Source organism: Nicotiana sylvestris, chromosome 11, assembly GCF_000393655.2.
Source record: "Nicotiana sylvestris chromosome 11, ASM39365v2, whole genome shotgun sequence".
NCBI lineage: Eukaryota > Viridiplantae > Streptophyta > Magnoliopsida > Solanales > Solanaceae > Nicotiana > Nicotiana sylvestris.
Window position 1 is genome coordinate 148,459,422 of NC_091067.1, and position 25,069 is coordinate 148,484,490.

Genomic DNA, 25,069 nt, shown 5'->3' on the forward strand with positions numbered 1-25,069 from the left:
TAGACTTTGGAACCTTTCAATCAACTCTTCATCAAAGTCAACCACAGGCTTTGGAATTGCTGACACCGGACGCTTCACTACCCCTGACTTGACTAAAGACCTAGAGAGGCGTGAGATAGGCTTAGGGAGCGACCATGCTTTCTTTTTCAACTTTTAAGCCTTCTTCACATCATCCCCTTTAGGCTTGAACCCCAGACCAAACGTACTCAGATTTTCATGTAGAGACACTGGCTGCACGATACCTTGCAAAGATGCGTCTTAGACCCTTACCCGGAACAAAACTATACTTCAACATCTCGTTAACTACCATGAAAATCGAAGGTGATAGCCTCGGCCTTGGAATGCATTTTCCTTCAGAAATATTTTCGACGGACATTGTTTCGAAAGTTTGATAAACTAAAGGTTCTTTATCATCTCCATCCTCAACAAATGGAATAGATGAATCTTCATAAAAAGATAAATCCTCCTCACCATGCACATCTATTTCTTGTTTGTCCCACTCAAATTTTACCATTTGATGTAGAGAAGATGACACTGCCTTAGCCGCATGCATCCAAGGCCTACCCAATAACAAATTATAGGAGGCAACCACGTCTAGCACTTGAAATTTCACACTGAAACCAACTAGCCCTATCACCAATTCAATCATTATATCTCCAACAAAATCTTTCCCTTCCCCATCAAATCCTCAAACACATACACTATTCATGTGGATTCTTTCAGTGCTGATCTTCAACTTTTGCAAAGTGGACAGAGAGAAAATATTTGCACTGGAGCCATTATCAACCAACACCCTTGTGACAAAATAATTTTCGCATTTCACCGTAATATAAAGAGATCGATTGTGTTCTGTACCCTCTATAGGAAGCTCATCGTCTGCAAAAGTGGTCCTATTTGCTTCGAAGATCCTGCTAGCAATTTCTAACTGATTCACTGTGATCTTATCAGGAACATGTGCCTCGTTCAGAATCTTCATTATGGCCTTGCGGTGTTTATCCGAATGTATTAACAAAGACAACAGATAAATATTAGCTGGAGTTTTCCTTAATTGTTCAACAATGGAATAGTCTTGCACTTTCATATTTTTCAAGAACTCTTCGGCCTCTTCCTCGATAACCGATTTCTTCACCGGCATTTGGCTATCCTTGGAGAGCTTGGCCTTCTTCAATTCTTCGGAGGTAAAACATCCCCCTAAATGAGTCGGTCCTCCGATCTCAACAAATTCTTCCTCCACTTCTTTTCCTTTTTGTGTCATTATTGCTCGTTTGTAGTTCCACGGGACATCCTTTGTCTCAACCGCTGGCAACTGAGTCACTGGATTAATAACAACAGGGGTAATGGGAGACCCTTTCACAACTACAACAGGCTTGCTTGGGATCCCTAGTACCACAAACTTTGGCTTTTTCTGACTTGGCCCAACACCGTTGGAAGACCCTTTTGCAAACAGCACACGTTTTCTAACTACCTCATCTTGCTTCACAATCTTAACGGGTTTTTCAATTTCAACGGGAGGCCCAAAATGAGGAGTGCAACAGTATGGATCCGAGGTCTTGAAAGTTAGTTCTGTAGCATAATATTGGGCATCAGGAACTTTGAACAAGGTTCCACTAGAAGATAGAGGGATGGTGGCATGTAGAGGAGCTGCAAGAATGAGAGTAGTTAATGACGCGCGATATGAAGCTGTATTGGCTGGTGGAGCATGAAAAGGCTGGGACAAGGTGCCAGGGCAGTTGTGGCAAGGGGTAAAGCCTGGGGCGTGTTGTGGGGAGAGATCAGTAGTAGTGGGAATCTGGGATTGTGATGGTAGTGGGATGAAAGCAAGATTTTCAATCTAGTTAGTGGGGAATGAGGGTAGAAGATGCCCACTAATCCAAGCCTGGTACATCTCTGTTATCTGGTGTTTCAACCTTCGATCCTCTTCTTTCAACTCAAATTCCGACTCCACAATCCCCATTGACACATCAATAACACCTATGTCCAATTCCTTACTAGTCATGGCTATCTTGCTATTTGACCTAGCGTGTATGGATGACTCACCCAAATGCCATAAACTAACCACCTTCCTGTGATTAATAACAAGGATAAAAATGAGGAGCAAAACAAAGCCAACATGTTAGCGTTAGGACATTTATCAGGTAATAATATCACATTACGTGCAATGCACATATCATCAATTAATGGTTCTAGAATGACTTCGAAGGTCGCGAGGTCATATGTCATCATCCCAATTTTACTTTTCTGGACTTTTTTCTCTTTTTTTTCTTTACTAGCACTCCTTGGTTTTTATTTCTTCCCTCATTTTTCTAATTATCACTCTTTTCTCTCCTCACATTTCACACATTCTATAATTTCATCTCTCTTTTTTTCTTTCTTTTTTTTCTTTTTTTTTATAAAAAAAAATTAAAAATGATTCGATCGAACCCTATGTAGGTTGCTTACGTATCATGACGCCATATGAATCAGACCAAGCGTAGTTGAAAAGTAATGGATAAATTAAACGAAAAATAAAAAATAAAAATCTTTTTGGATTTTTCATTTATATCTCTTTTTCGATTTTCAAATATAAAACAGGAAATACGATAACGAGAGACTTGACAAACTCAATTATACTACGACAAACTCTGACACCAACTAAAAGAATCGGTACTATTGAACATGACTATAAAGTACAAGACAACAAAAAAAAGACTCAAAAAATAAATTAAAAAAATAATTTAAAAAAAAATCCTTAAGCAACTCCTAGATGCAAACGGTCCTGACTAAGAAGGTCCTTGGGCGTCTGTCATGCTCAAGCTCTGTTAAGTAGATTCACACCTATATGAGAAAAATAAGACCAAATAGAGTTAAAGACTTAGAACACTATGTGAGACAATAAGACTTCATATTGGACACATGCAAGATATGATTGAGGCTATTTTTGCAAAATGGCTTATATGGCCAAAAGGTGGCTAGAAGTGCAAACTCAAGAAAAGTGACCTCTAAGACATGGAAAAATTACTTTGCATAAATGACCCATTTTGTAGAAATGACCTATGTAGACAAAAAAAATGGCTAAGCATGCAAATTCAACACAATGGACCTTAAACAGAGAGAACATCTTGTTGTGGACTTAGAACTCTAAGACATGGGTCATTGAACCACTTTTGCGAAAATGATCCCATTTTGCAAGGACGGCCGATGTGGCCAAAAGTGGCTAGACATGCAAATTCGACAAGGATGTGCCTTAAATTAAAGAGACACCTAATTGTTTATTCAAGACTCTTCAGAAAATTAAACAAACCACTTTTGCAAAAATAGCCATATTTTGCAAAATGACCGATATGGCCAAAAGTGGCTAGACATGCAAGAATTGGCTACAACCATCGAAGCCAAGAACCTAAGACTCACTAGGAAGACCGGACCCGATGTGGGTTGCCTACGTATCCCGCCCCAAGAGACGAGAATCAGGTTCGCGTAGTTAGGGAAGATTGGATACGGGCACGAATTAAAAGAAACAACTAATTTAGAGAAAATATATTTTTATCTTTTTTTTTTTTGAAAAATGATGAAACGTGTAAACTCTTTTTGGATTTTCTTTTCCCTTTTTTTGATTTTTTTTATTTTTTGAAAATGATGGGAAAGTGATCTTTATGGATTTTTCATATATATTTTTTTGTTGGCCTTTTTCTTAAAAAAATGTGAAAGAAAAACATAACTGGGTCCTACTTGCTTTATTTTTACACTTCACCCTCTTTTCTTTCTCATTAACCCTCAGCCATCTTTGGTCCGCCAAATGACCCTTTTTACCCTTGAAGATTGCAACATGTAGCACATAGGATGCATCAAGATGGTCTTTATTTTTGGTACACTTGTCCTAGACGGACTCAACCCCTGTGTTGAGTCCCTAAGTCAAATGCACGTGATGCAAACAAACATTCCTACTAGGGATTCGGCATGAGGTTATGTTATTCTAGGTTGAAACCTGGGGTTGTGTTCTAGACCTGGCTTACCCGAGCGGACAGCTCGAGCCGAGATGGAGGCAACGTACCGGGAGCACGAAAGTCTACCCGGCGTTGTTGCTGGCCCAACCTCACTCTATTTGGTATAACTTCTAACAGAAAAGTGGTCCACGCGAATATGTGCACCATTTTTTAGAAAACTCGGGTGGGAGGGATAGGAAGACAGTTTAATACAATTCAAATAATGTCAAAGCGGTAAATAAAAGGCAATTAGCACATTAGGTCCATAAAAACAGTAATATCAACAATAAATAAAGCCAAGTAAAAATCATATTAACAAGCTCGAATTCTGAACCCTGAACCAGAAGTTCTGGGTTCTTTTCCCCAGTAGAGTCGCCGGAGCTGTCACACCTCCTTTTTTCTTACCCCGAAAGGGATATAAAGGAGTTTTTCCAATTTAAATGACAATCAAAATGATATTATTCATATTAAATTCAGAGTCGCCACTTGAGATAATTTATGGTGTCCTAAGTCACCGGTTTAAAATCTCGAATCGAGGAAGATGACTCTAATTATGGTCTGCGAACACAAAAATTCGGGTAAGGAATTCTGTTAACCCGAGAGAAGGTGTTAGGCATTCCTGAGTTTCGTGATTTTAGCACAGTCACTTTGATCATACTTGGCTTAATTAAATTGTCTAATTACTTATTTTAGAACCTATGTGCATTCACCTCTTTTAATTAAGAAATTATCTTAAAACAGGTCACGCGCACGTGTACCTGTTTGTTTGGCGCGTCAAGAATCATGTCACGCGTACGTGTCCACAGTTAATCACACTTTATTATTATTGAGAAAGTTTAGTCAAAGTTGCGTAAACGCATACTCTGATTTTATTTTTTAGATCGTAATTATGTCACACGAACGTGTATATAACCACGATGGTATATTGAACGTACCTAAAGTAAGCTACGAATATTTATCTTAGAAACCGTAATCATGTCACGCGAACGTGTACGTAATCGCGATAATAAATTAATTAAGAGCACGCCTAAGTTTGAGACATTTGTTTTGTCTATTTGCTAAGCACAATTGACGAAATACTTATAATTTACACCCTATTTGAAGAACTGTTACAAAAGGAATCTCATATTTCATGTTGTCATGCTCATCTTCTCGACTTTCATGGCAAAATAGTGTGCGTACACTAGATTTTCAACCAAAGAGAGATAACTAGAACTTAAGGCACACATTCGTGAAGTCATAACAGGATTAAGGTCTAGTGACACTCTTAAACAAGGCATAATGTGAAGGACCTTTAGAATTACTAAAAGACTAAAACAAGGAGAACATACTGTTAATATCCTTCTACCCATTTATTATGAAGAAACATTGTTTTAGTGTTAAAAGAAGGAATCAGGGAAGGTAATTGGCTCAGATAGTTAAATACATGTTTCAAAGTACTAGATCTTTAAATACATCTACTACCCATTTCTAGCAATTTCAAAAGATACAAAGGAAGTCGTCCTACACATATTCTATGAGCTGTATTCGAACTAAAAGAAATGCTCTCAACTGAATAAAGCTAAGTCCAAGACAACACTTGGAATTGTCCACTTCTTCCAAGAGTTTAGCTAAAGTAGTAAAATAAGACAGCGAGTATGAAACTTTGACTCTGTTTCTTTTAAATTCGAACATTGTTCTGCACTATCGATTTGTGATCTAAACTAATTAAACTACAGTAAATGAGAAGTCAATAGCAAAAAAAATATACAAAGAAGACATGCTAATTGAGGCAATTTCTAGCTACGATTAATTCAAACTCCAAGAGTTAACACAAGAAGCATAAACGAACAAAACCAACAATCAACTGGCCGAGAAAACGAATCAGCAATTCAGAACATCTTTCACCAAATAAACAGGGCACTCTGTCACATTAAACTTCAATATCAAAGCAAGTAAAAAGGAAAAGGAAAAACAGACCTGAAATTAAAACTTCAATTAACGGAAATTTTCAGCAATTACACAAGCAACGTAAGCCAACTACTAACACCGAAATTGAAGACGGACGGAACTTGAACAAAACGACTTCGAACATCACCCCAATCGATCAACCTCAGATCTTCAATAACTCGGTTCAACAATGGAAACGAAAAAAACCCGCTGGATTTTTTTAAAAGAAGACAGAAGACGATGGAGATGAAGACCAGATCTGAAGGTTTCAAAAGAGATGCCAGATCTGAAGGTTTCACCACTGTTAGTCCCCATTTCAGGGGAGACTTACCATTTCCAGCGTGATTCCATTATCTTATCTACAAATCTTGACTAGAATCAACCTCGGATGACTCGAAAAGTTCATTGCAAAACACTGATTCGCCGGATTTTGTGAAGGTCTGAGGCTGTTCCGGCGATTTTGTGTGTCAATGGCTGTGTCTAAAATGGTCTATTGCGGCTGATTTTCGTTCTCATGGTATAGGGTGTGTGGAAGGGGAGGAATATAAAGATACGGGTCTTCGATGGGTGTCTCCTGAAGAAGATCAAGTTCTGGGGAGGGGTCTATGATAAAAACGACTGAAAGGTCTAGGCTCTCTAGGTTTTCTAGGTGTCGGGTTCTATGAATGAGAGGGTTTACTTTAGGTTTTAAAAATCTGATGGGCTAAGGTGTTGGGCTTTAAAACTTGGGCCTTTATGACCAAATTTGCTTAAAATTGGCTTAATTAACCAAGAATCTATCCACCATACGTCAACTCTTGCCTATAAAATAAAAAACAAAGATAAAAATACTACCAAAGTATTAATTTGCCCTACTTAAGTAAAAATAACTATTAAAATAAAACTAACCATTAAAACAACCTATTTTTTTGTAATTATCATTTTTGTGACAAAAAAAAGTAAAAGAGTCAAAATTAGTTGAAATAACTATATTAGACCTAAACTAAATATTAATACTAAAATGTGTAAAATCTTGGGGAGAGTCAAAAATTACATGTCTACAACTGTCTTAGCATGACAGTGCAATATAGCACGACACGGAGATAGTCAATCCATGCTTAATATCACATCAAAGTCCACCATACAAAGCAACAAAAGGTTCACTCGGGTCTCCAGGCCCCCAATAGTCACCACACACGACCGGTATACACAGTCCATAACAATAGTATCGCCCACTGGAGTAGATACACAAACAAATGAAACAAGAGACACACGGGGCGTAACCAAATAACGAGCAAATTTTGATGACACATATGAAAAAGTGGAACCAGGATCAAATAATACAGAGGCATCTTTGTGACAGACTGAGACAATACCTGTAATCACGACATCTGATGAAATAGAATCTAGTCTAGCTGGGAGGGAATAGAAATGGGCCTGACCGCCACCTGATCGACTTCCCTCTCTAGGGCGACCCCTAGCTGACTGACCCCTACACCTAGCTGCCTGGGCGGGTGGTGAAGTAACTGGAGCTGAAGTCGAGGGCTGACTCCTCTGCTGAGATGGACCTTCAAAAAGACGAGGACACTGCCTTCTCATATGTCCAAACTCTCTACACTCTTAATAACTCCCTAGTGTAGGGAACGGGGACTGAAAGGAACCCCTAGCACCGGAACGACGACCTAGCATGGAAGAGCCCTGAACCGATGGAGCATGAGACGAACTCTGGGCTGGTAGGGCACTAAGTGATGAATGGCCCTGATAAGAACTGTTAGAACCATGGCCCGATGATGCCCCACGATGAACTGGGCGGGCTGACTGAGCATGCCTAAATTGGCGTCCTCTGCTGTGCTGAAACTGACCTCTCGGAGGAGCACCACTGAAACTACCAGATCCCTGAGGCCTCTTGGCCTCTCTCTCTCATTGCACTCCTGGCGACGAACTGACTCAATCTCGCATGCAATATCAACAACCTCCTCAAAGGTAGCACCTGGCACCCTCTCTCTATTCATGAAAAATCTGAAGCTGATATGTGAAGCCATCAACGAACCTCCGGATCTTCTCTCTATCTGTAGGAACCAACCAAACAACATGACGAGCTAACTTCGAGAACCCCATCTCATACTGCGTCACAATCACATCACCCTGACGCAAATACACGAACTGCCTACGCAGCTCCTCCCTAAGAGACTGTGGCACGTACTTTTCGGAAAAGAGAACGGAGAACTGCTGCCAGGTAAAGGGCACTACACCAACGGGCCTACACCTCTCATAAGCCTCCCACCAAGTGAAGGCACCTCCAAAAAACTAAAAAGTAGTAAATGCTACCCCCGCTGGTCTCTAGAATACCCGATGTACGAAGAATCCTCTGACACTTGTCCAAGAAGCCCTAGGCATCCTCAACCTCTGCACCACTGAAAGTCGGAGGCTGAAGTCTACCAAACCTCTCCAATCGATGCCACTTATCGTCAGGCATAACTGGTACCACATAATCCTGAGCGGGTGCACCCGGCTGGGCTGGAGGTGCCCCCGGTGTCTGAAGTCCCTGCACCACCTGCTCAGGTGTGCGAGCGGCGGGAGTTTGAGTGCCACCCCCGGCCTAAGAAGTAGTTACGGCCATAGTAATTGAGATTGCCTGAGCCAGGCCAGTGCACACTGATAGAATCTGGGTTAGGGTCTCCTGAAGGCTTGAAATAACATTCAGCACAGCCGGTGCCTGAGCTGGTCCTGCTGGAGCGTCCGCAACTGTGACCTGATCATGAACTGGGGCGGCTGGTGGATCTGCAGGTGCTGCCCTAGTTGTTGTGCGGGCTACACCCCTGCCCCTGCCACGGCCTCGACCGCGACCTCTGCCTTCAGTGGCCCCAACTGGTGGTACTGATGGTCGTCTATCCTGACCGGTAGCATGTGTCCTCACCATCTGTGAGAGAATATAGTAATAGAAGTTTATTACCAGAATCAACAAATTCGCATGATAAGAATTTCAAGAATGTGAAATTTTTCCTAAAGGTTCTGCAACCTTCCGAGGATAAGTATAAACATCTCTGTACTGATCCGTGAGACTCTATTAAAGCGGCTCATGACCCGTGAGACCTATGTAACCTATGCTCTAATACCAACTTGTCACGACCCCAAACTACCCCGGTCGTGATGTCACCCATCACAATACTAGGCAAGACAATTCAGCATTTACAACATCGAGTTCTTTTATAAATTCATTTTCTAATCAGATAGATCTCAAATCACTCAATTTAATTTATATAAAAATACGCAGAAACAAGTATGTAAATATATCAACACATCTCGAATCCGGTGTCACTAGTCATGAGCCACTAAATACAACTCAACACTATCTGCTTAATACAAGATAAGTCTGAAATAAAAATACTAAGGGTAGGAAGGAGAAAAGTAGGGCTACGAACGCCGTGCAGCTACCTTGCAATCTCCAGAAATACTCAGAAGCTGCTTAAAGCTCTCACTCTGATGCTCTGGCACCTGGATCTGCATACAAGGTGCATGGAGTAACGTAAGTACGCCAACTCAATAAGTAACCAAAGTAAATAAAGGCTGAGTGCAGTGACGATCATTTAAAAATCATATACAAACTTTATCAAAAATACCAACAGAAATATCAAAGTCAAAATCTGTAGTTCAATAACCAAATATCTCGTAAAAACTCCCATTTTAATGAAAATCCTTTAAAGCATTTATTCAACATTTTTTTTTCAATAGAGGCTCAATATAGTAGAAGAGTGAAAACAGAAATTTCATAAACAAGCCCCTCGGGGGAAGTATCACTCATAAGTATAGCTCCTTGGGCAAGCCTCTCAGTCACTCGTGACTCAGCTCTCGTCAATTAGTACTCACACTCAGTACTCCCGCTCAATAGATATCTCATAATAATAACTGTTGCGACGTGCAGCCCGATCCGTAATATATATAGTCGATTGCGCTCACTGGGGGTGTGTAGACTCCGGAGGGGCTCCGACAGCCCAAGCGCTATATCGTTGCGGTGTGCAGCCCGATCCAATATATCGTTGCGGCGTGCAGCCCGATCCATATGTATAAATATTGCTGCAGCGTGCAGCCCAATCCATAGATATATATATAATCCTCACCATCAAGTCCTCGACCTCTATCTCAGTCATTAACCTCACAGCCACTCGGTCATTTCAGTGAAAATCAGGGAACTCGGCCCAAATAGTTTTCATATATTTGAAAGTAGAGTAATGAAACTGAATCAACAATAGACATGTAAAATCATGACTAGGAATATGCTTTCAAATTAAAACAGTGTGAGGAAAGTAATAAGATACCCCTAAGGGTCCAAACAGTTCGGCACAAGGCCTCAAACATTGCATTCAGCCCAAGTTAACAGATTTATTTCTAAAACACATGGATATCATATAAAGTTTATCAAAATATGCAACTCTACAGTCACCACGGGACGAACCAAGTCACAGTCCCTATGGGTGCACGCCCACACACCCGTCACCTAGCATGTGTGTTACCTCATTTATCAAAACAGTATGAAATTCCGGGGTTTCATACCCTCAGGTCTAGATTTACAATCGTTACTTACCTCGAACCAGATGGAAATCTACTCTGCAATGCCCTTGCCTCTCGACTCGGCCTCAAATCATCCCGAATATATCCAAAATCAGAATCATAACATCAATACAAGCCAAAGGGACAAAGCCCATGCGAAAATCATCAAATAAAACTCAAAATCCCGAAATTGATCAAACCCGACCCCCGGGCCCACTTCTTGGAATCCGATAAAAATCACATCAATAGAATCTTTATCCTCCCACGAGTCCATACATACCAAGAACATCAAAATCGGACCTCAAATGATCCCTCAAATCCCCAATTTTACCTCTCAAATTTCAAGCCCTAAGTTCCCAACTTTTCACCCTTAATCTCATAAATTTCCATGTTTAATCCACAGAAATTCACCATAGATACAAGTATTAGGTTCAAAAATCTTACCTCAACAAGAATCCTCTTGATTCCCTCTTCAAAACCCTCCAAAAGCTTCAATCCCGACTTCAAAAATGGTGGAATAGGCTAAATTTCGCGAAGGGGAACTTATATACATTCTGCCCAACAATTTTCGCACCTACGGACAAAATATTGCACCTGCGGACCGCATCTGCAGTTTTCATTAAAGTCCTCAGGCACCGCACCTGCGACCCAAGTCTCGCACCTGCGGCTCGCAGATGCGGTCTAACTGCCGGCTCCTGCGACCATGTCGCTTCTACGCTCTGCCTTCTGCTTCTGCGGCTCGCACATGCGGTCCCCAATCCGCATATGTGATAATGACAGAACAAAGCAGCTTCAACTGCTCCAATTCAAGTCCAAACTTTCCGACAACCTTCTAAAATCATCCCGAGGCTCCCGAGACCTCAATCAAAAATACGAACAAGTCACATATCATCATTCCAACTCATACCAACCCTCGGAACACTCAAAACAACATCGAAACACCAAATCATCCTCGGATTCAAGCCTAAGGATTCCAAAACTTCCGAATTCCGCAATCGAACCAAAAACCTATCAAATCTCATCCGAATAACCTGAAATTTTGCACACACATCACAGATGATATAGCAGACCTACTCCAATTTCCTAAATTCCATTCCGATCCCAATTTCCTACTCCAATTTCGCCAATTCAAGCCTAAATCTACCACGGACCTCCAGATTACATTCCGATCACGCTCCTAAGTCCCAAATCACCTAACAAAGCTATCCAAATGATAAAACCCAAATTTCGAGATCATTTACCCACAAGTCAACTTTCGATTGACTTCTCCAACTAAATGACCAATTTAAGAGACTAAGTGTCTCGTATCACTCCAAAACTACTCTAAACCCGAACCAACTAATACGATACGATGGAATGTAGCTGAACAACACATAAGAAAGCCGAAATAGGGAAAAAGGGACTGAAACTTATGAAACGACCGACCGAGTAGTTATAAAATTTATGATATGTATATTAATGCCCTTGTCGATAAGAAGCTTGTTGTTGACAAACCCTACGACGTCGTACCAGAATAGATATGTCACGACTCGGGAATTCCACCCCGAGGACCGTGATGGCGCCTAACATCTCACTTGCTAGGCAAGCCAATGTTAGAATAGTTTAACCATTTTAATAGTTCAGATTAAATAATAGTAAAGAAGCAGAAATAACTGAATAAATCTGAGGTAAATGCGGAAACCATAACAACTGAAATATCTAATACAATCCGAATCTGGTGTCACAAATGCACGAGCTACTAGAAGTTCTACAAATAGAGTCTGAAATAAATACAACTATTTTGAATGAAATGAACGGTAAAAGAGGAAAGAGTAAGGGGACTTCAAGGTCTGTGAACGTCAGCAGATCTATCTCGAGTCTCTGAAGGTGATAATCCGAGCTAGTGCACCTCACATACAGCTAGGACCGGTATCAAAATCTGCAAAAGAAGTGTAGAGTGTAGTATGAGTACAACCGACCCAATGTATTCCGTAGGTGTCGAACCTAACCTAACGAGGTACGAGGTAGTGACGAGGCTATGACATGACACTCACGTAATTAAACCTATACAAACATAGATATATGTACCAAACATCAACCAATAGAGATTTAATATGTACGGTTGATAGGGGACATGCGAAAGGGGATAAAATACGACAACTATAACATGAATGACAACATAAGACAATCAAATAAAGGCGTAATACATACGGAGACACCTAAAGTTGGCACGATCTTTCACTTAGACACTTAAACTAGACCTCTTTCCAATTAGACACGTTTCCTAGGCAATTCTCATACCAATAAAACACGTTTTTTGCTAGCTTATTAATTAACCAAGCGCGTGTTCTGCAATCTCCGTCTACGTGGCAAAAGTAACCATTATAAATCGTGCCACATCATTTTATTTGTCAACCTCACTGTCCACCTCAGCTATATAGTGTTATTTCCACTAAAATACAAATAACTAGCCCTAAACAAACGATCTAAACATATTACCAACCCACCCCTCCCCTCCGTCATCTTCCCCAACGACCCCCACCCTCCTTCCTTTCCATCTTCATCTGCAAAACAAAGTACTCCCATAACCATGGCTTGGCTTAATTCTAGGCCACATTGCCGGAAAAAGCACAAAAGTTGGCTTCCCTTTCCAGTGTAGTACTACCATTAGCATTTTTCTAGTCTTCCCTAGTTTCCGAGGTAAGTAGCAAGAAGGAAAAATGGGAATCTGGGATTTCATTAATTTCGGCAAAGAAACGGTGAAAGGATACACACCGGATCCGGTGAAGAAGGTGTATAATACTACCTATTATTACAGTGTTGCTGCCGTTAGAAAGATCGACGACGTCATTAGAGTTAACGACACACAGAAGCTGGATCAGTATATACCCAATGATGAAGGTCGGGCTAAGATCTTTAGTTTCAGCACAAAATTCATCAAAAATGCTTCCGGTTTTGCTGTCAAAGAAGCAGCCAACATCTTCGAAACTTGAACTGATTGTTCGACGAAGAAGACGAACTTAGGTCTTTTGACTTTGCGGTTGTTTGTTCGAATTGATCACTGGGGCTTGGTATTGATGTTGTTTAGAGTTTTCATTTCAAGTTTTAAATCATTTGGTGAAGATTTGAGTGAGATTGGTTCATTTTGGGTTTGCTGAAGCACAATGATATTTTTGGCTTTCACTGGAAAAGTTCAAGCTATTTCCATTCATTTTGCTTCTTCTTCTTCTTCATTTTAGTCCCAGTCCTCTGCTTCTTCTTCATTTCAGTTCTGACAGCTGGGTTAGGCTTCTTCTTCACTTTATCCTTTTTGTTTTCTTCCAATCACAAATACTCACCATTTCGTTTTCGGCTGAATTTGAATCTGGTATGGGATTCGAAAGAAGAAGAGGAAAATGAGTCGGAGAAGATGACGGAAAGTGGAGGAGGCAATGGTGGAAATGGTGGTGGACATAAAGAAGAAGAAGGAAATAGAAAAACAAAAAAAAAATCTGTTTTTTGGGCTTTTCACGCGCCCATATTGGGTGAAACTCACTTTATGTGCCAACTCAGCAAGAAGTGTTTAATTGGAACAAAGTTCATGTAACGTACGTGCTCAATAGGAACTCTCTTAAGTTTAAGTGTCTAAATGAAAGACCGTGTCAACTTTAAGTGTCTCCGTATGTATTACGCCTCAAACAAATCATGAACCAATAAAAACGGATAAACATACGGAATACAAATGGCACGACATCACCCATCGTGCTTTTACTCTCAACCTTACCAGAAAATGATAAATATGGCACGACGTCACCCTTCGTCCTTTTACTCTCAGCCTTACCATGAAATGATGAATATGGCACGACGTTACCGTTCGTGTTTTTACTCTTAATTTGCCTATGTGACAATGAATAATCGATATAGATGGCACGACATCACCCTTCGTGCTTTATCTCTCTTCCCCACTATGTATTAATCAGTAAATAAAATAATAAAATATTACGACATCACCTTTCGCGCTTTAACACTATCCCTTACCATGTAGTAATGAATATAAAGGTTCGGGAGATAGATAATACAAGAATAAACTTTACATCAATAATGATTCCAAGATGCCAAACTTCAATTTCCAAAATACTCAACCATCACAGTTAATCCATAATTACAGAAGAAATGATCAAGTAAAAATCTAATCTATGCATGGATGTCAGAATTGTCACACCTCCTTTTTCCGAGGGATAAAGAGTTTTTTCCAATTAAAGTGACATTAATCGAAATGATATCTATTTAATTCAGAGTCACCACTTGAAATAATTTGTGGTGTCCTAAATCACCGGTTTATTCTAAATCCCAAATCGAGGAAATTTGACTCTGTTTTAAAGTCTGCGAAACCATAATACCGAGTAAAAAATTATGTTAACCTGGGAGAAGGTGTGAGGCACTCCCGAGTTCCGTGGTTTTAGCACGGTCGTTCAACTATTAATAATTGACCTAATTATCTTATTTATTACATGTTTAGAGACTTATGTGCATTTTTAACTTTCTAATCGCTTTTAATTATTTCAATGCTTTTAATATTTATGGAATTTATTTGAATAAGTCGCGATGTCGCGCACTCATTTCTTTTGTACATATTGCAAATTACGTCACGTGAAATGTATCCGTAATTAACAACATGATTATTTTAATTATTAATTAATTTGAAGTTGTAAAGTCGAGTCACGTGAAACACAAACTCGAATTGGGGATTACGTATCGTGACCATGCCACGAGAACCGTACCCATGACCACGATGATTTATTAATCGTGACTAAAGCAAGCTACGAATCTTTATAAGTTATTTTTCCCAAAACTAGTTTGAGATTATTAAGGTCATGAATTATAGAATAGTTGCGGAAAAACATGAAGTGCATCAATTATGGAAAGGAAAAAACGTAAGCTAGCTTGTAGATTAATATGGAAATGGACTAATTCTAAAATGGATTAACAATATGTCATTATGAAAATGGGCCAGACACAATTTCAGCTTATAGGCCCAAAATTTCTTCCTCTTCAAGATCAAACCCATAACCAATGTAAAAGCCGAAACCTTCAACTTAATCCTAGCAACTTTTCTTTGCTTTCCAGTTATTTACATTAGAACAAAACGTTCTTGCATAAAAATAAAAAACAAAGCTAATAAAACAATCAACATTTAATAAAGAAAATCAAGGAAACGGTAGTATAGTCAAACATAGGCGTGAAAGAGAAGGGAAGAAAGGCAATAACAGTAAAAAATAGAACAAAAATTGGAGATGGATTAAACACTAACTTAAACAACAAAGTAAGGCAACATGATAATTAGAACAAAGTAGTAAAAGAAACGAAAAGAACGGACCTTCTTAAATACATGAAGATCTGTTGACTACGAAGATGGAAATTCGAAGAGAAAACTCGAACAAACCGGATCGGGCACGAAAAGCTTCACCGGAGACCTCGAATGACGGAGTTTTGAGCTGGGTTTTCATGGAGTTTTCAGCTGCGTTTTTGGTGCAAAAGTGCTGCATTTTTGTTGCTTGTTTGGACTGATTTTCAACAGCTTTCATAGAGTTTTTGGCTGGAATTTTACCTCAGTTTTGGAGGTTATTTTTGGGGTAGTTGTTGGACTATTTGGGGGGGGGGGGGGTTAATGATGCTTTATTGCTGATTTTTGGATATGTTTTTGGACGTTTTTGAGTGGTTTAAGGGCAAAATTTTGATGTTGAAAAGGTGAAGAAAATTGTGAGATTCAAGGTGCTTTCACGGTGGTTTTAGGCTGGAATTCTACGGAGGAAAAAAGATTGGTGGCTGAAAGTTCTGAACTTTTGCTATGAAGCTCCAAAAACGCAGAAGCAAGACACTTTTTTTTTCGTTTTCTGTTTCGTTGAAGACCCGTTTCTATTCTCTATGTGTGTGTTAGATGTGTATGTGTTTAGGCCGCTGGGTGTTGGAGAGTATGGATGATTTTTGGAGTTGGAGGCAACAGATTCAGTTACCTTTTGCTCTTTGAAGCTAGGACGTGTTGTTGGAAATTAGGGAGGAGTTAGTCATTTAGGGAGGCGGCAGATTTCCTTCTCTGTTTTTTTTTTTTTTTGTTTCCTTTTTTCCCCAGATCCCCTCTTGTGTGTGTGTTTTTTATTATATGGGGACCTAAAGATGAGATTCTTGTGAGGGAAAATGTGCCAAAAATTTGACGTGTGGGCATCCAAAAAGCGAATGTGCATGTGATTATTGTTAAAAAGAATCCGATGTGTAGAGTGTGTGAATTAATGGAAAATTGCCAAGAAAGTGATATGTGAGTGGGAGATTGTTACTAGAGATAAAATTGAATCTTTGGCAATTGGCAATTCTTTATTGGCTCTCGTTTTTTCGTTGATTTTCTTTTTTTTCTTTATTTTTAGTTAATAAAATAAAATATTATTCTTACTTGATTAATATAGAAAGATAAAATATGCTAACTACTCAAATTCATTTATTAAAATTCTTAACTTGAAAAGGTAGAGTAGACCGGTTAAAAAAATATAATTTTGGAACCTAATTCTTTCTTTTGAAAATAAGAACACAATTATATGTAAAATTGTGGCTATGTTTATTGTTTTTAATTTATCTAAAATAAACCTATAAAAAAGTAAAATAAAACTAAAATGTTAAGATTAAACTTAAAAACTATTTACACACTAAAAAGTGAGTGAAAATTCAAATATGGTCAAAAATTAGGTGTTCATAGATGCCCCTCTTTGCTTGGAAACATGAAGAGTTTTCAGGCAAAGATAAAGTGAGCCGGATGACTAATTTTTGACCATATCGTTATTCAAAAGAGGAAGAAATAAAAGAAAAAAGTGCAACCGAGTCCTGATTTTGGAAACCTACATATCCCGGATTATAAGGAAATCAGGTCGCGTGTAGTTCAAGGAGAATGATGGAGTGATGAGTTCGAGAGTCGAGTGAGGTTCCGTCGAGGCTCCGGTCCGCGGTCCTGTTATTACATCAAAATCAAAATCTGAAAGAACTAAACAGGCCTATCAGCTATGGTTACAAGATTCTTATCTATAAGTCTTCTGAAACTTGATCTTGAGTCTTGAATGGTTCTTCATGCAAACTTTTAATTTGAACCTTGATGCTTTCTAGCTGCAGGTGCTAGTTTATTCTTCTACGGCTTCTTTTGATAAAAACGGGGAATGCAGTGCTCGTGATGTCAATCATGTCTTGAGCAATCCACATCTTTCATCTGCTTCAGTATTTTGGATTCACTTCTTTTTTCTTTTCTTTATTCTATATTGAGACTTCATCTTTTGGTCATCTCAAACCATGTGCCTCGAGGTAAAACCTGCTCAGACACCAAAACAAAACAAGCGAACGAAATTTTTCTGCCCCAGTTTTCACTAGGAAAATTACGTGAGTTATTGGCAAAATTGTAAATCACATATGTTATTGATGAAAGATGAAATGATAAGCGTAAAACTAAAGACTCGACTAGGATCTGCATCTCCTATGACATTGAGCTTTAGGAAAATTATAAACTAAGCTTGACTAAACTAAAAATTAACCATATTCTCCATATGTGACCCCTAAACTTAAGGAAAAATAAAGATTAACAACTTAAGAAAGCTGAAATCTGATCCCATTCTCTAGGCGGAACTCCTGAACATAAGGAAAACTAAAGATTAATGGCTTAACAAAATTAAAACTGACACTATTTTCCAGGAGGGACCCCTAAGCTTAAGGAAAACTAAAGAATAACTACTTAAAGAAACTAAAACTGACCTTATTTTCTAGGAGGGACCTCTGAACTTAAGGAAAACTAGGACTAACAACTTAAGAGAATTAAAAGTTGATCCTATTTTCCAGGTGGGACCCCACAATTTAAGGAAAACTAAAGATTAATGACTTAAGGAAACTAAAACAGACCCTATTTTCCAGGCAAGACCCCTGAACTTAAGAAAAACTAAGACTAACAACTTAAGAGAATTAAAAGCTGACCCTATTTTTCAGGCGGGACCCCTGAACTTAAGAAAAACTAAAGATTAACGACTTAGGAAAACTAAAACTGACTCTATTTTCCAGGCGGGACCCCTAAGCTTAAGGAAAACTAAAGATTAATGACTTAAGAAAACTAAAACTGACCTTTTTTTCAAGCAGGACCCCTGAACTTAAGGAAAACTAAGACTAACAACTTAAGAGAATCAAAAGCTGGCCTTATTTTTTAGGCGGAACCCCTGAACTTAAGGAAATTAAAGATTAACAACTTAAATAAACTAAAAATGACCATATTTTCCAAGCGGGATCCCTAAACTTAAGGAAAACTAAGACTAACAACTTAAGAGAATTAAAAGTTGACCCTATTTTCCAGGCGGGTCTCCTGAACTTAAGGAAAACTAAAGATAAACGACTTAAGGAAACTAAAACTGACCTTATTTTCCATGCGGGACCCCTGAACTTAAGGAAAACTAAGACTAACAACTTAAGAGAATTAAAAGCTGACACCATTTTTCAGGCGGGCCCCCTGAGCTTAAGGAACACCAAAGATTAACGACTTAAGGAAACTAAAACTGACCCTATTTCTCAGGCGGGACCCCTGAACTTAAGGAAAACTAAGACTAACAACTTAAGAGAATTAAAAGCTCACCTTATTTTCCAGGAGGGACCCTTGAACTTAAGGAAAACTAAAGATTAACGGCTTAAGAAAACTAAAACTGACCATATTTTCCAGGCGGGACCCCTGAACTTAAGGAAAACTAAGACTAACAACTTAAGAGAATTAGAAACTAACCCTATTTTCTAGGTGGGACCCCTGAACATAAGGAAAACTAAGAGTAACAACTTATGAGAATTAAAAGTTGACCTTATTTTCTAGGCGGGACCATTGAACTTAAGGAAAACTAAAGATTAACGACTTTAGAAAACTAAAACTGACCCTATATTCTAGGCTAGACCCCTGAAATTAAGGAAAACTAAGACTAACAACTTAAGAGAATTAAAAGCTGACCCTATTTTCCAGGCAAGACCCCTGAACTTAAGGAAAACTAAAGATTAACGACTTAAGGAAACTAAAACTGACCCTATTTTCCAGGTAGGACCCCTGAACTTAAGGACAACTAATACTAACAACTTAAGAGAATTAAAAACTGACCCTATTTTCCAGGCGGGACCCCTGAACTTAAGGAAAACTAAAATTAATGCTTAAGGAAACTAACAACCGACTCTATTCTCCAGGCGGGACCCCTGAACTCAAGTAAAACTAAAGACTCTTCCGACTAGGGAAATGCCTAGGAGGTAATGTTCTTCTCAACTAGGAAAAATGCCTAGGAATACTGTTCTTCTTAACTAGGAAAAATACCTAGGAGGTAATAGTCTTCTCAAATAGGAAAAATTCTTGAGAGATAATGATATTCTCAACTAAGGAAATGCCTAGCAAGTAAAAACCTTCTCAAAAAGTCTTTGTGCTGACAAAATTTGGGCACCTCACTTGAAAAATTCAAGCTTCCAAGCTTTGATTTGGACATAGTCTTCGTCCTTGTTTCAAAAAAAGAAAACTTGTGAGTTTAAACATGGTGGTTGTCTTGTGGCCTTGACTTTGAGGGCGATTGCTCCCGCACTTGCCATGATAACTTTGATTTCAACTTGGAAGACCTTGCTCGTTATTGGCTGACCACTTTTTGTCAACCCTTATCACGAAAAACACCTCTGATCCATTCAAGCCTAATACCCTCTATCTTTTGCATTTTGCTCATAAATTGACAATTACCGAACCTTTGCATTTCACATGAATCCCAAAGCACTCCAATTGTCATCAACTCAGTGCGCATACTGTTCTTTCCCGACTTATGCCTCTTTAATGTGCTAGCCAAACTCCGCTTAGTGCAATCGAAAAGCTGGTAGCAAATTTTGAAGTCATTTCTCACTTGTTTTGACAAAACAGACTCAGAAAGAGGACATAAACAAAACAAGAGGAACATAGTAAGGGGTCAATGAAAGGAGATGATATCTAACAAGAAAATTACAAAGTAGAAACTCATCAGATGTGGATACCAACTCTAGTGACCATGACATGCATTTTTAGATTAAGTTGACTAATCTGTCAAGCAAGTCTAATGTTCAACTTTTGTTATACCTCTAAGCTGTGAAACTGGGCTTCAATGCTTCGATTATCCTATATGATTCACGATCCTTATTCGACTTGTAGTGCCGAAGGGTTTTCACCATCAAGCCTCTCTCATTTTTCTTTCTCTCAACTCACTGTTGCCTTATAGTGCATGTGAAGGTTTTCATCGATAAGACTCTCTCATTTTATTATTTTCTTTTTATATATCCTGATTCTGCAGATGAAAAGGCATTAACCATGATAAAAATATCATATGCTCCTGACATGTCTAACTCGATACTCTCAAAGATAATCTAGAAGGTCTTTTTTGAACTGTAATGTGGCTTTTGGACAGGGTTAGAAAGAAAGGATATCATGGCTCAAAATAACTAAGACAGCATGGTTAATTTATTTACAACTTTTGGAATCCATTTTAAAACTTTGCCCCAGTTTCTAAAACAAGAGAATTTGATTCTTTTTTTTAGATGGAATTTCTAAGAAAACTGCCCCACTCTTGACTTCGTGGAATAATGAAATATTTTATTTGGTGCGACCGAACCGTAAGGCTACCTACGTATCTCGTGGTAATAAGAATCAGGTCGAACGTAGTTCAAAGAGATACTTTTTGTTGCTATTTTTCCTTTTTTTTCTTGTTTCTTTTGTTTTTTCTTTTTTAATTTTTCTTTTGGAATGAACTTTCTAAAACAAACCTATGGGGACATAATTTTTTTTATATGACTCTAACTTGGTTCCAAAAGAGGGGAGGTCAAAGAAATCAGCACAGGCTCAAAAGGGTACCGAAGGGTATAAAGTGTTTGGGTAGATGAAAGAGGGCCTCCATATCTCTGAAGATGTCAAGTACAATACATGCAACGAGAGGATGAAAAATGAAGATAATGCATAACATTTCTTTTGCAGCATCGGTAATGATGATACAGATATACCTTCCACCTTTCTTTAGTGCCTTGTCAAGTATAGAACTTTTGTTGGGTAATTTTTCTTCACAATGGATGTCCTCTATTAGTATGGAGCAAACTCCTTGGCTTTACATTATAACCTGAGATGCACTTGAACTCAAAGTTGTCCGCTTCAAATTGTCTGGGACGCACTCTCTTGCAACAAATTCTTGTCGTTCTATTAACTTCCCAGACTATTTGCCCCCGTTTCACACAATTCGGGCTTGAAATGATTTCAAAATATCCAAATCTTTACTTATTTCCCTCAAATGTCCCTGCTATCTTTGAACCTTGTTTCATTGTTCCATGATTAGACTAACTTTTAAGAACAAACTAAGAATTCTGCATGTGCATCATGTCACTAGAGTTACCATGAAAAGAACTATAAAGGGAAAAGAGAACTAAACAAAAACTAACTAGAAATAACAGAAAACAGGAGATTGCATTAGACAGATGATGAAAGGGTTTGAACAACAAAAACAAGCAAAATAAACTTGGGTTACAACCTTGGAACAATCCTAGATAACATTAGACGAGTTACTACGACTAAACGAACTAGGCAAAATAAAAGGATATAAGGGTTTGAGTCACAAGACAATATTCGGATTACGACCTGAAATAACCCGGACAACAGAAATGACAACAAAATAAACCACCAAGACTCATCCCCAGCTAACCACGAAAGGAGCCTTTCCAATTACCAAGCTTGACATTTTAGCCACTGAGGTCCAGATCAATATTACCAAGACCATTATCAATTTCAATCACATTGACCTCAGCAAATAGATTTTGGGTCCCTTTTGCTGACTCGTTCTTAAGATCAACTTCTGGAACCGAGACTGATAGCGCTGAAAACTTTGCAGCAAGTGGCTCTCCAAGGAGCTCAGAAAAGTTATCATTCCTTTTCAACACAAATCATGCCCACCATATGCATCTCATTATGAATAGCAATGGATTTTGGCTAGTATCCCCTGCATCTGGATTTTGCACGGTAATGTCACATGATAGTATCCCCTGCATCTGGATTTTGCACGGTAATGTTACATGCATCAATAAGCTTTTGGACTGCTCTTTTAAGATGCCAACACTTTTCTATGTTGTGCCCCGGGGCATTAGAGTAATATGCGCACCTTTGAGAATAATCAAAATATTTTGCAAGGGGATTCAGAATTTTTATCTGAATCGGCTTCAACATGTCCAATTGCCTCAGTGTCACGACCCAGAATCTGTTAAAGGTCGTGAAGGCACCGTACACCACTGTCAGTCAAGCCAACACTAAATAGTTAATTAAATTCTCATTTTTATATTTTTGAGATCATAAATTTCCTTCAACTTAACTGGTAAAAGATGAACTTTACAGAATAATAATAATGTTTTCCAATTTCAATACCGAATATCCCATAATCATCCAAGAACCCGGTGTCACAATGCATGGACATTTATTAGGAATTAAAATAAAATATAACTACCCGGAATATAAATTTAGACAAAAAAGAAAAATACAATTACTCTAAAGGAGACTCTGCTGGCTGTGGATCGTTTCATAAGATGCAGCTCACCTAATTCCCCATATCAACCACTCCACTACACCCACAAGTCCATTAGACGTACATGTGTCTGTACAACAAAATATACAACAAGTGTAGTATGAGTACGAAAATAACGCGTACCCAGTAAGTATCCAGTCTAATCTCGAAGAAGTGGTGACGAGAGGTCAACTCTGACACTTACTATGAATTTCTTTAAGGCGATTGTAAACTCAATAACATGAAGCATGTAAACAATTCTTTTATTAATAGGAGATTTTCAAATTTATTTTCATCTTTTAACAATTTATATCTCCGGCCAATGAGGCCATGTCAATTATAAAAATTCCAAAACAGTCAATTATGTCATGCGCAAATTATGCAGAGGTCGTACGGTCCGATCCAATATAATATTTAAACTGGTCTTGTCGAGGGTCGAACGACGTGAACCATAGATGCATTTATTTATCCCGCTCACGAATCATACATGCGATGCGGTCAAATATAAATTTAAGGAATTACCCCGCTCGCGGATCATACATGAGATGCAGTCAAATATAAATTTAAAGAGTTTCCCCGCTCGCTGATCATACTTGCGACGCGATCAAATATAAATTTATCATTAAATCATAACACTTTCTTGATTCTTTTCAAAATAAATACAATTCAACTTGAAACTTTTAAATCCTTAAAAATCCTCAACTTAGTTCCATTTGATACAATTAATAAATATAATCAAGTAACGATGTCCACAAAGAAGGTGTATACCTAAAACTACCTGGACATAAACAGGAATAGTAGCTATGTACGGACTCTCCTCACCTCGTGCATACATAGCCCCCACAAATAGAAGTACAAATTGAATCATTTCACCTATGGGGTAAACTCCCTCTTACAAGGTTAGAAAGGAGACTTACCTCGCTCCGAAATTCCATAACCGGCTCCAACATCGCTATCACACCTCAAACCGGTGTTCGTCGCTCCAAAACTAGTCAAGCAATATGCAAACAATAAAAATATACTCTAATACTCATAATAAATAAATTTGTAACAACTCTCAACTCCGCTTGAAAAGTCAATAAAGTCAACAAATCAAGGATTTATCATTTTTCATAACTCATATGGTGTATTGAAAATAAATATTATTCATAACTCATATGGTGTATATCTAGAAATTCATTCAATTTCATCGATGAATCGACCCACAAATCAAGGATTTATCATTTTTCAACTTTGGGGCTCACAATCCCAATTTCTAAAATCCAAATACGGATAAAAATAGAAATCAACAGAAATAATCATGGAGAAATATCAAAATAAAGGTTAGGTATTTACCCCCTTACTGAGACGAGAACAACGCCGTGAAAATCACCTTAAACAAAGCTCTGAAACTCAAGATATGCCCAAAATACTAAAATTTTCGGTTTAAAACACTGCCCAGGCGATTTTTCTTCATCTCCTTCGCGAAGAGCAATTTTTTGCGTTGACCGGTCAACCCAGAAATCCCGCGGGAGCCCAGCAAAACTTCTTATTTCCTCTAAAAGGTGACTCATTTCTATGTCACCAAAACGGAAAACGACTCTCTTCTCATCCCAGAACATAGTAGTGGCCTCAATTAATGCGTTGTTTGGCTGCATGTCTAACATAGAGGGTAAATTCCCGAGGACTCTTTTCATATGATTTTTTTCACTTGATGCGAGGTTTTCCCATCAATCCAGCAGCAAAGGTGGGATGTTCCGAACCATGCCGAGCCTAGGGACTTCGTGCCTCATTTTTGCAAAACAAATAGAGTTAGCTCTTCCCCCTCCAGATTTGGCTATTTACACGTTAATGATCAACATATTGACGCGTTTTATCCAAATAATGCACATATCATGATTGTGCCCGTTAGGACTATGAAAATCCCAATGGACTTTGGACAAGGCATTGTCTTAGCGAGTTATTACGCGGACAACGTTCTAACTCATAATAGGTTTGGACATGATGCATGCACAGTTGATATAAGAGTGAGGGCTTCTAGAAGAGCCTAGACCGGTACTCTCAAGCGAATAAATTGAGAGGACAAGGCACGAAATCGTCGACTGCACTGCTGATCGACTAGTTTTACCGCAGATA

General features: G+C 38.6%; 1 long non-coding RNA gene across 1 annotated transcript; it reads right to left on the reverse strand.

The window, feature by feature from the left end:
* Positions 1–12,087: 12,087 nt before the first annotated feature.
* Positions 12,088–16,614, reverse strand: LOC104227002 (uncharacterized). Its single transcript, XR_710978.2, has 2 exons — positions 15,751–16,614; positions 12,088–12,333 (listed from the first exon to the last, which is right to left on the reverse strand). It is a non-coding gene; the product is annotated as an uncharacterized lncRNA (long non-coding RNA).
* Positions 16,615–25,069: the final 8,455 nt, after the last annotated feature.